Genomic DNA, 15,610 nt, shown 5'->3' with positions numbered 1-15,610 from the left:
CTTATCGGATGGAAGAGTCGTCGTATTGATGGTCTAACGTTTGATCGGTAGAGGAAGAACGGATTCTCCTTTTGTGGACTGGATTTTTTTTATTTGTATTCATGAGGAAAAAACGCTGACAGATTATGCAATACTTGTAATTTTATCAAATTCAATCAACATATTCTAAACTTATACTTTTACGAGGGTGGTCAAGAAAGTTCTCGGCCTCGACATAGATGGCAACACTATCGGCAAGATTTTTTTTCTAAGTTGGTACATCTGTGATAAGCATCCAGATGAAATTTCAAGTCATTCTATCAAGTAGTTTGTTTTATACAGCTGTATGAAGCAAAAGTGTTGTCTGTATCTTGAAATGGATAAAATTGAGTATCGTGCGGTTATAAAATTATTTGTAAAAGAAGGTTTAATGCCAAAGGAAATTCATTCGAAGTTCATAAAAGTTTATGGACACTCTTCTCCTTCATTTTTGACAATTAAGAAATGAGCTGCCGAGTTTAAACGTGGCCCTACAAGCCTTGAAGATGATCCACGTGAAGGACGTCCAAAAAGTGTAACAACACCAGAAATCATTGATCAAGTGCACGATATGGAATTGGATGACAGGCGAGTCAAAGTGTGTGAAATTGCTGACACTATAAGCATCTCAAAAGAACGTGTAGGATATATTTTGCATGAAGAATTACAAACGAAAAAGCTTTGCGCAAGATAGGTGCCGTGCTTGCTCACAGGAGATCAAAAATGTACTCGCATGAAAATCTCTGAACAGTGCTTGGAGCGTTTTAACAATAAAACGGATTTTGTGCGTCGATTTATTACTATGTATGAGTCTTGGGTTCACCATTACACACCAGAATCTAAACAGCAGTCAAAACAGTGGATAGAAGCCGGTTGTTCAGCGCCAGAGAAGACAAGGTCATGGCATCTGTGATTTGGGATGCTAAAGGCATTTTGTTCATTAATTATCTTGAAAAGGGTAAAATAATAACCTGGGAATATTATTCTGATCTTTTAACCAGACTAGACGAAAAAATCGTAGGAAAAGAACCTGGTATGCAGAAGAAAAAATAATCATCTTTCATCAGGACAATGCACCTGCCCACAAAGGTGTTTTGGCAATAGGAAAATTAAAGGATCTGTACTATGAATTGTTGGAATTGTTGGAACATCCACCCCATTCCCCAGATTTGGCTCCCTCTGACTTCTATGTCTTCCCAAAACTAGAACTCTTCCTCGCTGGTCAGCGTTTTTCTTCGAATCAAGAGGCGATTGCAGCTGTAGAGGGGTATTTTGAAAATCTTACTGAGAACCACTACAGGAACGGGATAATAACGCTGGAGCACTGCTGGAATAAATGTATTAGTCTTAAGGCAGATTATATTGAAAAATAAAAATAATTTCGAAATTATAAATTCCTTTTTTTCATTGTTTGGCTGAGAACTTTTCCGACCACCCTCTTACGAAACGAAACGCATCTCTTATTATGACTATGTCATGTAGACGAATCAGATCCAGCTCGATGACAGTTTCAAAGGGTAGATATTGCTGTCCATGATTTTAAAACAAAATGGTTCAACAACCTCATTCGTTATCAGACAAAAGAGTGCACAGTATTATTATAAGGTTGGTAACTTTGATTACGTCTAAATGAAGTTCTGCAAGTTGTTCAGTAAGTATAATGTAAGCTTCTCTTATATCATATACATCTTCTTCCTTTCCAGGATTATAGGCCAAGTGGCCTGTTCCGGACTCAATTCGATCTTTTTAAGGGTCTTCCTCTGCATCGAGTAACTTTTGGGTGGTAATTTAGAATTTGTTTAAGTATTCTACTTCTATTTATTCTTAGTATGTGTTCTTTCCATTTTTCTCTATAGCAAATAACTGTTTCATTTAGGGAGGTTGTAATTCCAAGTTTTTTTCCTGATTTCGCTGTTTTTCATTTTGTCCATTATTGTGACTCCTTCAGTTCTGCGCAGAAATTTCATTTCGGATGATTCAATTCTTCTTTCATCTCCTTTTTTTATTGTCCATATCTCACTTCCATAAAGTAAGGTTGGTTTAGTTACTGTATTGTAGATTCTTATTGGTGTGTGTTTTTGTACATAACTGGGTTTAAAAAGTTTTATTTATAATGCCTGTTATTACTTTTAAAAAGTTTGATATCTTTGGTTCTATATCAGCTTCATTTTCATATGACATTGTGCAACCTAAATATTTGAATGTATTTACGTGCTGTATTATTTTGTTTTTTATTACTATTTTGCTTCTTATTGGATTAGCACCATTGAAGGCCATGACTTTTGTTTTGTCTGTTGGTATTTCCATACCATATGTTTTTATCAGATTATGTAGCTGTATAATGATTTTTGTAGTTCATCTTCATTGTTTCCAAGGATTATTTGGTCATCAGCAAAAAGAAAAGTAGCTAATCTGGTGTTAGTTTATCTTGAATCCTCCTTCATTAGTTATCTTCCTTTCTTTTATGATTTTAACTATGTATATATATTAAATAAAACCTGTGAGAGAGGGCAACACTGACGTACTCCTCGATTTATTGGTTTCCTTCTTGATGTTGAATTATTGTACTTCATAGATATTTTATTACCTTGATATATATTATATAAGGCTCTAAAGAGTTGGTTTGGTATTTCATATTCTTCTAGGATTTCCCATAGTTTTTCTCTGATAATTTTATCAAATGCTTTGGTGTAATGTATAAAAGCTATATGTGTTTCTATGTTCATTTCTCTGTATTTTCCAATTAATAATTTTAACGTAAATGCAGAGTCTATGAATCCATTGTTCTTTTATGAATGATTCTTTTCTGAATCCATTTTGTTCATCTATTAATTTTGGGTCTACTATACGTTTTAAGTTTATATGCTAAGATTTTTGCATATACTTTATAACAGGTACTAAGTAAGCTGATTCCACGATAATTGTTACAATCAGGTTTGTGTAATTTTTTGTAGATGGTGATAATTATTGCTTTGGTCCCATCTTGTGGGCATTTTCATTCTTTCCAGATCATATTATAAAAGTTAAGTAACCTGAGCGGGAATTCAAGTCCTGCATATTTGATAAGTTCCAAGTTTATATTATCTTCTCCTGGAGCCTTTCCTGTTTTGCTTTGGGTTAATGCTTCTATTAATTCTTCTAGAGTGATCTTTTCCGAGTTATCAGAGATGTTTACAAAGGGTAGTTTTCTGTTTTGAATGTTTTCATCATACCATAGATCTTGGTAGTAATTTTGCCATGTTTCTATTTTAATGGTATTAATATCTGCTTTTTCTCTAGTTTCATTGCTTAGATCTTTGAGGATTTTATATGCATTAGGTCTCTTGAGCGTACAGTCTCTCTCTCTAATTTGGTTACAAAATTGTTCCATCTGTTTCTATTTATTCTACTACATGCTGCTTTTGTTATTGTTTTTTTTTATGTTGTATTCGATTTTTGATTCTATTGTTTTTAGGTTGAGCCAGTTTTTATATGCTTTTTTCTTTTCTTCAATAATGCATCTAATTTCATCATCCCAGTCCCTAAGGCATCTTTATCATTTCCACTTTTTCTTTGTTCATAAACATTCTTTTGCAGCTTTTGTCATTATGGTTTTTAGGTTTGACCATTCTTCTTCTATGTTCTGATTTTGTTTTATACTTGTCATCCAGTTCTTTATTCTCTTTTGGTACAAGTCTTTAATACTACTGTCGTCCAAAAGTCTAACTTTGAAGGATTCAAAATTTCTATTTTCCTCGTTCTTTTTTGTTGTTTTCCATCTTGGTTCCCATTTTATTTTTCCAATTAAAAGGTAATGATCTCATTCTATTTCAGATCCACTATATACGCGTGTATCTATTATCATTTCTGACATTTTGATGTTGCTGATTGATGATATTGATGTAATCAATAATGCTTCTTGTGTCTCTTGCTTCTCAGGTGTATCTGAGAAGCAAGAGAAGTCTTTATGTTTGAGGACATATCATTTAATATATATTGTTTAGACATTTAATATATCATATATATTAAATGTCTAAATGCGTTTACAAGTGTGAATTTTATATTCCATTAAGTCAAAAATCTAAGATGCTTCTAATAAATTGGCAATTCACCGCTTACACAACTGAGAAAGAAACCTGATTTTTACATTTAATAAAAAAATAACTACCTTCGATACCACAGTGAACAGACGAATAAAATTAACAATGGCGCAGGAAACATGACAAAACAAAAGGGAAAGACTACAATCGCAACAGTGGCGCCTATTATAAATGTAAAAATGGGCATTCTAGGATCAGACACGATGCTTAAACATAAAATGAAATTATATTAAAAGTAGGCAAGCAAGTCCAGCCCGTGATATCTTCCTATTAATGTGTAGAGATCAATATGGCGTACGCTAATAGAATAAGACACTGGCGTATCCTGCAAGACATCCGTACATGTATAAGAATAAGAAACAAACATGAAAGAAGGAAGAAAATAATCTTTGTTTGGAGAATTCCGGTTAATTCTTTCCAATCAAGTTTCCATTGAATCATCGGCTATTTAAGTATGTTGGCTTGAGAGTGCACCACGCATTCAATTCTCAGAGAACATCTTTCTGTCAAACAATAACGTCTCATGGGATATGTTAGCGGTTGATGACGTCACAATGTAAATGATGATGCATATGAAATTCAACATTTATGATAACTAGGGAATGCTAGGCCACCAACGTAATAAATAGCGCTGTAGATTAGGGTTTCCCAAATTATGTTCCGCGGAAAGTGAATAAGTGTTCCGTGATGTCAGTAACCAAGCCCTGTATTTGTAAACATGGATGTAATTCGGGAAAGAGACCGCTGCTTATGACCGGTCATAAAAACTGCCTACAAACCGATTACAACAATGGGCGGCGTATCCCCTGTTCTCAAAACTGAAGGAAATAACATCTGTTGCAAATGTTAGTGACCAATCAGCAAGGAAGTATAAAGTAAATTTTTCCACTGAAACTGAAGATCAAGGTAGTCTGTATCCGGTTCTCAAATCTAGTAATACTGAATACTTTCTTCGCAAGTTCGTATTGCAGTGTGTAAGTAATAGAATAAGACACTGGCGTGTTCTGAAACCGGAGTGCCGTGATTTTTTTTAAAAGTAATAAAAATGCTGATTTAAATTCCAATGTGAATAAGAGACAAGGCGCTTTGTTTAATTTTGGTTTTAAGAAATCTCTTATTGAAGGTGTTTGTGATGCAACAAATATTGATTCATCCACCTGCAGCCCACAGAGCGATCTTCAGGATGTACAAAAGGAGGAGAAAACTACCAACACACAGGAGAAAAAGTTTGCATTCACTCCTAAGTACTCATAATAATATTATAAATGTTTGGTGATCAGAATGGGATATTTCAATGAAAATAATCACAAATTAGTTTAATGATTATGTTTAATTAATTGATAATCCATAATTAATGACCAATTATTAATTAATAATAAAAAGCGGTTAGATTAATTAATTAATTAATTGTTAATTAATTAATAACAAGCCAATAAAGGGATTTCTAACCAGCAATATAAAGATCCACTTGGAAGTGTAACGTAAACATAAGTCGAATAGAAAAGAGAATATCGAACCTAATTATTTAAAAACATCGATGAAAGAAAAGTATTCCTGGAGCTTTGCTCGACAAGTGAACAAAGTTTCGAAATATGAATTTCACTGCATCCCCTCTCGTAAACAAACTACTTGAGGTGGTATTAGCATGGAGGAAGCATTCGGAAATCCAACTTAGATGAAAAGAGACAAGATTCCAAGTCGTTTTATTCCGAATCTAGTAGCATCTGTTTATTCCACTTGCACGGTCACTTAAGAAGCACCACCACATGACATACGCCTTTTCTTCGCAACGTGAATTTCTTGTCAAAAGATTACTTTTAAGGTGTATAAACGTAATTAAGTTACTCAGAAAATGTTCAACTATCCCACACGAAATTGGGAATGAAGAAAGAAAGACATTCATGAAATATTCAACATGGCGCTTTCAATAACGCAAGCAAGTTGCCTAGCAACAGTCTCATTTTACATTTAACTCTACGTAATACTGTACACAAAATCAAATCGAATGCGTACATTAGTTAGCAAATGTAAACTTGAGGAATTAAAACTCAAATATTGTATTTAAACTGAGATCATTAGTAAACAGTCTCAGTTAATAAAAATGAGGAACACTGGTTTTTTTCTCAATCATATCATCCGAATGGAAAATGGTAACTAGTTTGAGTTCCTTGAAATAACATTCTGAAAATACTGTTAGAATAGTCAAGTATTCAGTTCTTGCAGCAACGATCTCGAGAACGTTTTCCAACGTGTATCATTCGGATAAGAACATTGATTTGTTTAATTTCCTTCTTCGATGAATATTTGTTTTGGTGAATCTCGCTCATGGGTAGGGTAAGATTAGATATCGGGTGTCTATTAACTTCGGTAGATGTATCACATCTATTTCTCCTGCACGTGTGGTGTTTCCTTCCTTCCATTTTCGATTCTTAAAACCGAAAAGTTCAGTAGAAAAAGGAAATACAATAAATCTGTGTGAAGTAATAATTAAAAGTGATTTTAAATGTCTTACACCAAATTCTCTTCACGGGAGTGAACAGTGATCCAAGGACTATTTTCGTGTGTTGTTCTCTCAAACATTACACAGCCGGCGTATCACTTAAGGTTATTGACCGATAAGTAAATTTAATATGCTTAAATGACACTTGCGAATCTAATTGCTAACATCAGCTGAAAGTCAAAATTTAGGCGATGAAAAAAATATACAAATCATTGGTCCAATATAATAGTGTTCGTTTGGCATAACTGTATACAATATAAAATAGGCTTTAAAGTGCGGTAACTCTTCGGTTAAATTTATTTTTCGCTTACCCTATTAAAAATATAAAGCTCATAGAGAAAAAGAAGAGAACATGACGTCATTTGGGAGAAAATGTCAATTTTAAGAGTTCCCTTAAAGTGGTGATAGTGCCGAAGTGAAGAGCAGACGTCCAAAGTTTGTTATTATCCTCTTTTGATAATGAAGAATGCGAACTAAAGAAGTACACTGTTACCAAGACATCTAGAGAAAATACCGCTGGTTCGGACTCATTAATTTCGCCTACTGTTTTCTATATGTTCTTATTTTTATTTCTCCACTCGGTTTTAAAAAGGTTCCTAGATTGAAAAATTACTAATGGAACTTAAATTCGTACGGGGAACTTTGTCAGTAGTAGTAGCAGTGACTATCACTTAAAACCTTGGCCAAAATAACTCGTTAATTTCGTTCTTGACTACGTAGCATGATAATGCCAGCCGACCTTAATTCGTCCGTGGAAGCATTAGACGATCCTCGTCTTAGTAAACTATCAAAACGTTATCCATAGAGAGAATTCAAAACATAACTAAATTTTTCAAACTTTAAACTATGGCTCTGAGCGGTAGAAAATTACATGAATGTCATTTACTCGGAATCATTTCAAAATGACAAATGAAATTGTGCGATGATCATATCAAATCATATCAAAATCTAACATTCTGCAAGCAGATCTGGGTGATCAATGGAAGCGACATTGAATGCGTTGACCTTCTCAGAGTTAATTACGTAGGTGCAATGATATCTCGTGTTTAACAGATTCTTCCTGAATTTGTTAAGTAGTTATTCAATTACCTGAAGAATATCCAAATAACGAAAAAAGGTTAAAATAATATCGCTTTTTAAGGAGGAGCATATTAGATTATATGAAAATTACAGCGGCATTATGTATATGTAATACAGTATGTAAATTATATACAGTATTTAACAGATTAATAAAATAGCATATTAAAATTATAAACGAAAGAAAGGAACAGGCAGGATTCAGGATGGGGTGAAAGTTGCAGTGATGTATTCGCACTAAAAGTAACCATAGAAAAAAGACGAGAATTTAATTTACAGAATCACCTGGTATTTATAGATTATGAAAACGCCTTATTGATAAAAGCTATCAAAAACAGTTGGGAAATTCATTTAAGAGCCTGTTTAATAATACAATAACAAAACGAAATGACCTAATAAGGAAATAGAAATATGTCATAAATCCAGGAATAAACATCAGTTGACTATTTTGCATATGATCTCGTAATAATACAAGAATCAAAGGATGACCCTCGGAGATCTGTTCACTATTTGCAGCAACTAAATAGTAAATACTGTTTACAAATTTCATTAAACGAAACCGAAACTATGGCATTTCGGAGTAAATATCCCATGCGGATTAAAATAGTAATGGAAAACCAAACTCTAGAACAAGTAACACATTTCCAATATTTTGGATGCGATGTAACATTTGAGGAGACATGATATACACAATATCCGACACGTACTGAAACAGTATTCGAATATGATATATTCAGATATATTTGTAATAACATTTCACTGTTAATAGCTCTATAACTTTTTAGGAATGATAAAAGGAAATTATATTTTCACTTAATCTCTTGAAAAATGGTAATTTTATCGATTAATATTGGTACATTTATGATAAATTCAATGTGTGGAATAACATTTTATTAATTATTTGTCTTCCGGAAACAAAATCTGCAGATATACTTGGTAATCTAATGACATCTTGATGTCACCATTGCTCTCTTCAAATTGGCCCAGCAAAATTAAAAGAAACCACCAATGTAATTCATTTGTTACAATGGAAAGTTTTTTGTTAGCTATATTTTTATTTTGAAAATAAAAATGAAAAACATGTTTAGGAAATGAGACTCTTGCTTTATTAACTCCGTTGATTTTACCCGAACGAATAAGGCTTTTCATTGACGTGCAAGTTAGCTTGACCATACACGAATAAATAAAAAAGCAACCTTCGGCACAATGAGCGATATAACTATTCCCGTTTCTTTCGTAATGATGACAACAGCCCAATATTGATACATGTAGAAATGCCAAGCACAAAAAAAAAAAAAAAAAATCTTGACATGAAATGTTGTGATCGCAGATACCTTAAAAAAACATTTGAAAATCTTAACGTACGACTACTTAATTACCCCAAATTATTTAATCTTATAACTACTAGAATAAAAAAAAAGTGAAAATGAAAAAGTCAAAATAGTAACGTACGCATATCAAAACTAAAAGATTTTGATTCTGATAAAATTCTCCTAAAATGATCTTAGACATCAATAAAGGTGAGTTTTGAAGGTAAGCATGAACCCCTTAGTAAAGACATCTCTTGGCTTTTGCTTACATGGACGAATTTATAGAAGTTCAGCTCTTCTTTCATCGGTAAGATCCTTGTGCTCATGCAGTTTAATGAGTGGGGATTGTCACCAAACTATGTTTTCGTTAAGTCTTTAACGTGCCGGTAGCTTATTGTTGTATTGTTACGCTGAGAAAAATTAGTATTTTCTTTGCCTCTCAAGGTGTTCTTTGCAATGATTCAAGGATCAGTTATTCAAGTAATGAAATATCTATTTTGGTGTCCTTAACATCTCCGATTGAGGAGGATGTTATTCTCGGAGTTGGTTGCTTAAGTTGACAGTATTTTCCTGATTTTAAAATGAGAAGTAATATCCGAGGGTCGAGTCGTGACAAGGGCATGAGAGATTTTTAAAGTAACCAAATTACAAAAATAGACAAGTCCCACCAACATCTATAATATTAACCCTGGACACTGCCAACAGTGACAAGTACTTAATAAATAAATAAATACCTAATTATTTACCTTAATTTCTTTTAAGTGAACTGTCAAAAATTACCTTTCGTTTAAAAAATCCAACAGCACATTTACCAAAATATCTAACGCCTCCTTCTACTGTATCTTCGTAATGCGCGCCACGTTTAAACGAGCTTCCTTTAGCCAGTCCGAATATTAAACTAACCTCACTCAGTTGCAAAGGAATCTCACAAGTGACGTGAACAAACGCATGCGTTTCCCAATACAAACTTGTTCAAAAGTCTTAGGGAAGGCAGGTTGTCAAACCTTATAATAAAGTGCACTCGAATATCGTATTGAAAATCAATACTGCTGCTTACCTGTATTTAAAGAGATCGTCTATTATACTAAGCTGCCTTCTCCGAGGTTCTATTTCTTATAATACCATAAGATTTTTCAGAAAGAATCTGCAAAATATGCTCTTATGTCACACAGGTATACTGACAGGAACGTAACGAGATGTGCAAACGTAACCCAACAATTTGGTAAAGTTTATTGTTAGATGTTTAATTATTCAGATCCATTGTTATTAGAGAAATAAATTTAAACAATGAATTTTCATATAAATCAATTTACAACAATGTCACAGTTAATGTATTGAGAGAGAGCATTGCTCTTAAAAAAAACTAACTTCGATGCTTAAAATCTCACGAAATTTCTTATTCTCTTAAAGTTTTAACACACTTCGGCTGATGGAAAAGCAACTAATAAAGAACAATGTTTTATATTGGACCACGTTTCAGTCGTGAGCGCTATCTCTAAAGTATATTCTATACCCTTCCCCTCCAGTCCAGGTTAATGCGCATGAATTAGTAAGTTATAAAGAAGAAAACATTTATTGAATTTTTATTACATGCTGGTTCATATGATCTTAAAAATTTAAATTTTTCTTCTTTATAATCGTATAATAATAATATGGAAGTATGTAATTTAGTCAAAACAAAATTACGTACTTCCACATTATTATTATACGATGGAGTCAGAAGAGTATTCACACAACACCTATCACCTCTCCTTAAACTACCTTCCTACGCAATTTCCGGTCGTGATCCCTGCCACTACCGAAAAATGTCTTAAATGTGAATCCTATAAAAACCCTTTAATAACTGATATGCTTCTATAATGTCTCCTGATGAGCATAGGCTTAGTTTTTTAAGCCCAATGACCGTCAATTTATTCGCATAGGATGTCTATCCCTCGCTTATGGATCTTCTCCACCAGTTCCTCACCCCCCCCCCCAAAAAAAAACCTACGCGACTAAACCTGTGCGCAATAGCTCAGATCACGCCTTATAATATAGAATACACTTATATATAAATGATGACGTATTCAAGGCTGAGAAATAAAAATTGTTTATTCTGTGAAAGACAAATACTATAATCGCATCGCTGTCTCCAGGCGGAGGCATATCTTAATCAGAGGGTTGCAGCATTTGTGGCACTACTAGTAGTAACACATCCGATCGATGTTGTTCTGAGTTCCGTAAGAATCTATCGGTGGACAGTTTCAAACTATTACTCGACGTTAGATTACATGTAATTTATTGAGCTTCGTGTTTTATTTCAGTGATTTGTAGACAGCGTTTACAACGCCAAGCCGAAATGTTAATGGACGAATATGTCCCGATTAGTTTGTTCATATATGTGGGTAGAAAAACCGAAATAAAGGCAAAAATGTTGCTCATAGAATGAGAGAAAATCGTTTAAAATGGGCTTTTCAAACGCACAGCACCCAAGGAGAAGGAGTTTAATAAAAAGTGGGTAAGATTTCTGCTAACATTTGCCTCTGAAAATCATCTCAATTTTGTGTTTTAATAACGCTGACGACATCTTTGTATAAATCCTTCAATTATTTCATATGATTCTGAACAGAATTAGCTGTTTTACTGATGTATACTAAAACTTCTTTGGAGACATTACAATCTTAAAGCGTTTACCATAATTAAAACTTAAAATTCAAAATCAAAGTTAGCGTCATCCTTGGCACTCAGAGGTGCATCAAATATTAATCGAACTCTTTCTATACAAAGGATCACTGAAAGAATGCGAAAAAGAGGGGGGGGAAATCGAAATAACGCACTAACGGCTGTTTTTTCACAAGATGTTGGTCTGAATTACGAAAATTTGAGATGTCTACAGTCCAATACCGAATTCAAAATGCGCTTGCTGTCCGTGAATGCTGAGGAGATCATGCCTGTATGTAAGGAAATCAACAATTTCAACACAGTCAGATGGTAGCATTTTCCCTAAACATGAGGTGCGGTCTTGTACATCGAAATTTCGTATTGCTGTGTTCTCAGTCCGAAGACTATAATTCTCGATTTGAATCGAATAAGACATTACGTCTGTTTTTTTTTTGTATACTAAACGTTACCTTATCTCGCATGATGATTTTTATTCAGTTCTACATCGCTTCATATGCAAAGTTCAATAGTTTCCTGAATCGCAGATACTTTCTATCAACTTACATTTCACTCTAAGAGTTCCGTACTAAGTATAGCTTATCTTAAAATATTCATACTTTTTCTACTGCACTTCGAAAAGCAACTTAATTTCTTAGTAAATGACCTCTGGTTATTAACTGAACCGGATGTCACTGAAGTAAACATGAATTCTGTGCTGTTAAATATTATTTATTAGAAAGGTGAGGTTTAGACCTCTTCTTGTTTAGATGTTAACTAGTTTTAATTACATATTTACTTTACTTCATGACAAAATGTGACGTTAAACTTGTACCCAGTTGATTTTTTAATGTAAACAAAAGTATAAAACACTTCCTCAGATTGAAATCTGTTTGCATCATTCAATTATTTAGACTGCCAAGACGGAGATATGTGAATGCTATTTGTAGAAAAACTCTTAGCACGAGGAACTATCCAATAGTACAAAACGGGAAAAAAATAGATTATTCAGTGATTAGCAAATCCGTTCTCCAACAAACAGGCTACGGATACCAATCCACCCCTGGTGGGTATAATGTTGGTGATTGTCTTTAACTGGAATATAAATTTCTTTGCCTACTGTAAGGCCACTGCCCCACTTATTAGCTACCATGAACCGGCGTGAGAAAGTTACATTTTCTGACACGAACTTCGAAAGATAGTTATTTCCTCTCCCCCCCCCCCCCACATATACACTTTCTTAGATCAGGGGAGAACTCCACTTTAAGATCAGACTAATAACAGTTAACTTTTGGGCCCTCTTTAAAAGAATGATTGTGTAATATCAAATAACTTCATGCAGGATGAAACACTAATCCTTTCTTTACTTCGATGCCTTTAATATATTCACATGCGCAAGTTTCTTTCAATCTACTTGTCTGCAATACGGAAGTTGTTTTTAACCGCGGCTGAAGAAACTAAGGCTGTGAGGTGAGGCTGTTATCTGCTAGCAAATGCAACAAGCGCAATAAATTGACCAACCGTATTTTTTCATGAATGCGCGCGGTTCTATGAATGGAAGAAACTTAAAAATCTAAGAGGATGGAACCCATTTTAATCCTTTTCTTTAAAATATGTATTAACTACTCACAACTCTGCGGTTGGGAAATTGACAGGAGATTATCCGTGTCCGATTTGACATTCTTAATAGCTAACTTACGCCATACCGTTCTCAATCGAGTATAGGACACGTTTCTGTACGAGACCACGTGATTATTTATGCAATAATATTCTTCTGTTTGGTTCTTTCTATTACACTACATAAACTAACTTGTCTTAATTGGAAACAAACGTACTGATAAAAGAAATCGTAGCAATTTGTAGGGCTTCACCACAGACCTTGAAATTTAATATGGGGATGCAAGCGGTGAATATATTCGTTCAGCATCTGTACTTATATTAAACCAGAATCCAAAAACGCCATCAATATCAATCTAACATTTCCAAATTTGCGATGGAACTCTCTCATAAATAGGCCACGCATGTGATCGATAATTTAGCAGATCATCTTAAAGGAATAATGGAATTAGAGCATCCATCACATCTTTCGTTAATCGTCTCGAATCTCTTCATATGCTCGTCTCACGACAAAGGAGCATATGAAGAATGTTGAGAAATCCTAAAAGTAGTAAGGATTAAGGCGAAATGTTACTGGAATGAGACGAAAATGCACTATTGCTAACAAATTACATCTATGAAAGCAAATGGTTGGAGATTGTGTACGTTTCGAAACAGTGCAGAAAGAATCTAAAGAAGAAAACAAATTTGTTCGGTTTTAGAGTGAGAATGGTTTGAGTGTTTCTGAATATTGTATTTTTCGGCACTTCTTGTCCCATAATAGATATTTTTGTATCTTTCATCTGAACAGTTTCCGCTCAATGTCAAATCCTGAAGTTCATGATACCATCAAAATCGTTAGGCTAATAAAAAAACTTTAAACCTTAGATAGGAACAATACCTTATAGAAATATTTCATCTTCCTGTGCTACTCGCTGATTTACAATTTCTTACGAATTGATTCTCTTGGTTAAATGATGGAGTCTTGAAATGGAGAGCAAAAGCGAAGGCGTGTGAACTCAATAACGGGAGTATTTCTGTGTGCAATTCATCTTTCTATCCCTACGTAGAAATAAGAGCATATATAGGAAATCGTTATTTCTCAAAATATTGTCATATAATTTTGAAATGATTTAAACGTGTCTTGTATCAAGTCGGATAATAAAAGCTCTATTCATAAAATATAAAAAGGCGTACTTTTAATATAAACCGCTATTGTTTCTAATTATGACAATTTATACTGACATCTACGATAAAATAATTTAAGATTTACTGTATAGCATCAGGCGTGTGCTTATCGTTTAATGCACATAAGTACTAATAAAATAGATGCTTCTTACTTCATGTGAAGTGTTGATACAATAGCATTCTGTACGTGATGTTTATATAATTATATGTTGATCTAATATATAATTATATAATAATCATTATACTAATATAATTATATAAGTATAATTATATATTAGTATAATTCTGATGATTTTTTAAATCATTATTATTCCTAGCAACATAAATCAAATCCTAAATAACGAACTAGTATGCAATAACGCTGTTTTTGTTTTTAATTTAAGATATAAATGACAAATTTATAAATGACAATAGATTTGCTCAATTTGTAATGGAAAAACAATACTCAAGTACGAACTTGTGAAACTCACTTCTGTATATTCCAAATGCCTTTGAGCAAGGAACATTTTCTTACCTGTAAATCGAGTCGTGTTCTGCCAGAAGAAATAATAGCATTGAAAGAGGTCACCGCAAGAACATGGGATTACGAAGTATAAAGTTTCCACTGCCTTTAAGAGATTGCGTGTGTACGGAGTTTCTAACTCAGTGCCTCATTAGTGTTTGGTGCAAGATTAGACTCTCGTTTTTTACTCTTGGATTTTTGTCCGTTTTCTTTCGTTGCACAACGTAATTGGACTCCAAGTAGTTTGTGTTGATTGTTATTGTGAAACGTTGGGGCAAGAACAGATTTCACTTACAGAATTGTTCTCGATGGTTTGTCTCGATAAACTAGTCAGAAGAGAAAAATAAAATAAAAATTGGATAAGTTTTTATGGATTTGTTGATTTCTTTGGTAAATATGATGACCTGGATCTCAAGTGTCTTCTGAACTCATCAAGTAACTAAACGATTCTCGATTATGAACATAACAGATCTACTTAAGCAAGGTTGGCTATTATTGGAATGAGTCAACAGCCTTCAACTGAATGCATTTCAATTTAGATCAACATATCATGCAGTCCTTTATTATAAAACATCCGTAAGAGGGGTTGGGGCACCCGACGCTTGCTCTTCAGTTAGAAACCGCGCAACTTTAGTGAGATTTTAAACTTCGGCTAACTTCCATATAACTTCCACCCCTAAAAAGACTAAGAAACGAATAGACG

The sequence above is a fragment of the Typopeltis vanoorti genome, chromosome 18, assembly GCF_054136105.1.
Source record: "Typopeltis vanoorti isolate ZY-2024b chromosome 18, IOZ_Tvanoo_1.0, whole genome shotgun sequence".
Classification (NCBI taxonomy): Eukaryota; Metazoa; Arthropoda; class Arachnida; order Uropygi; family Thelyphonidae; genus Typopeltis; species Typopeltis vanoorti.
Note: the sequence above shows the minus strand (reverse complement) of the source record.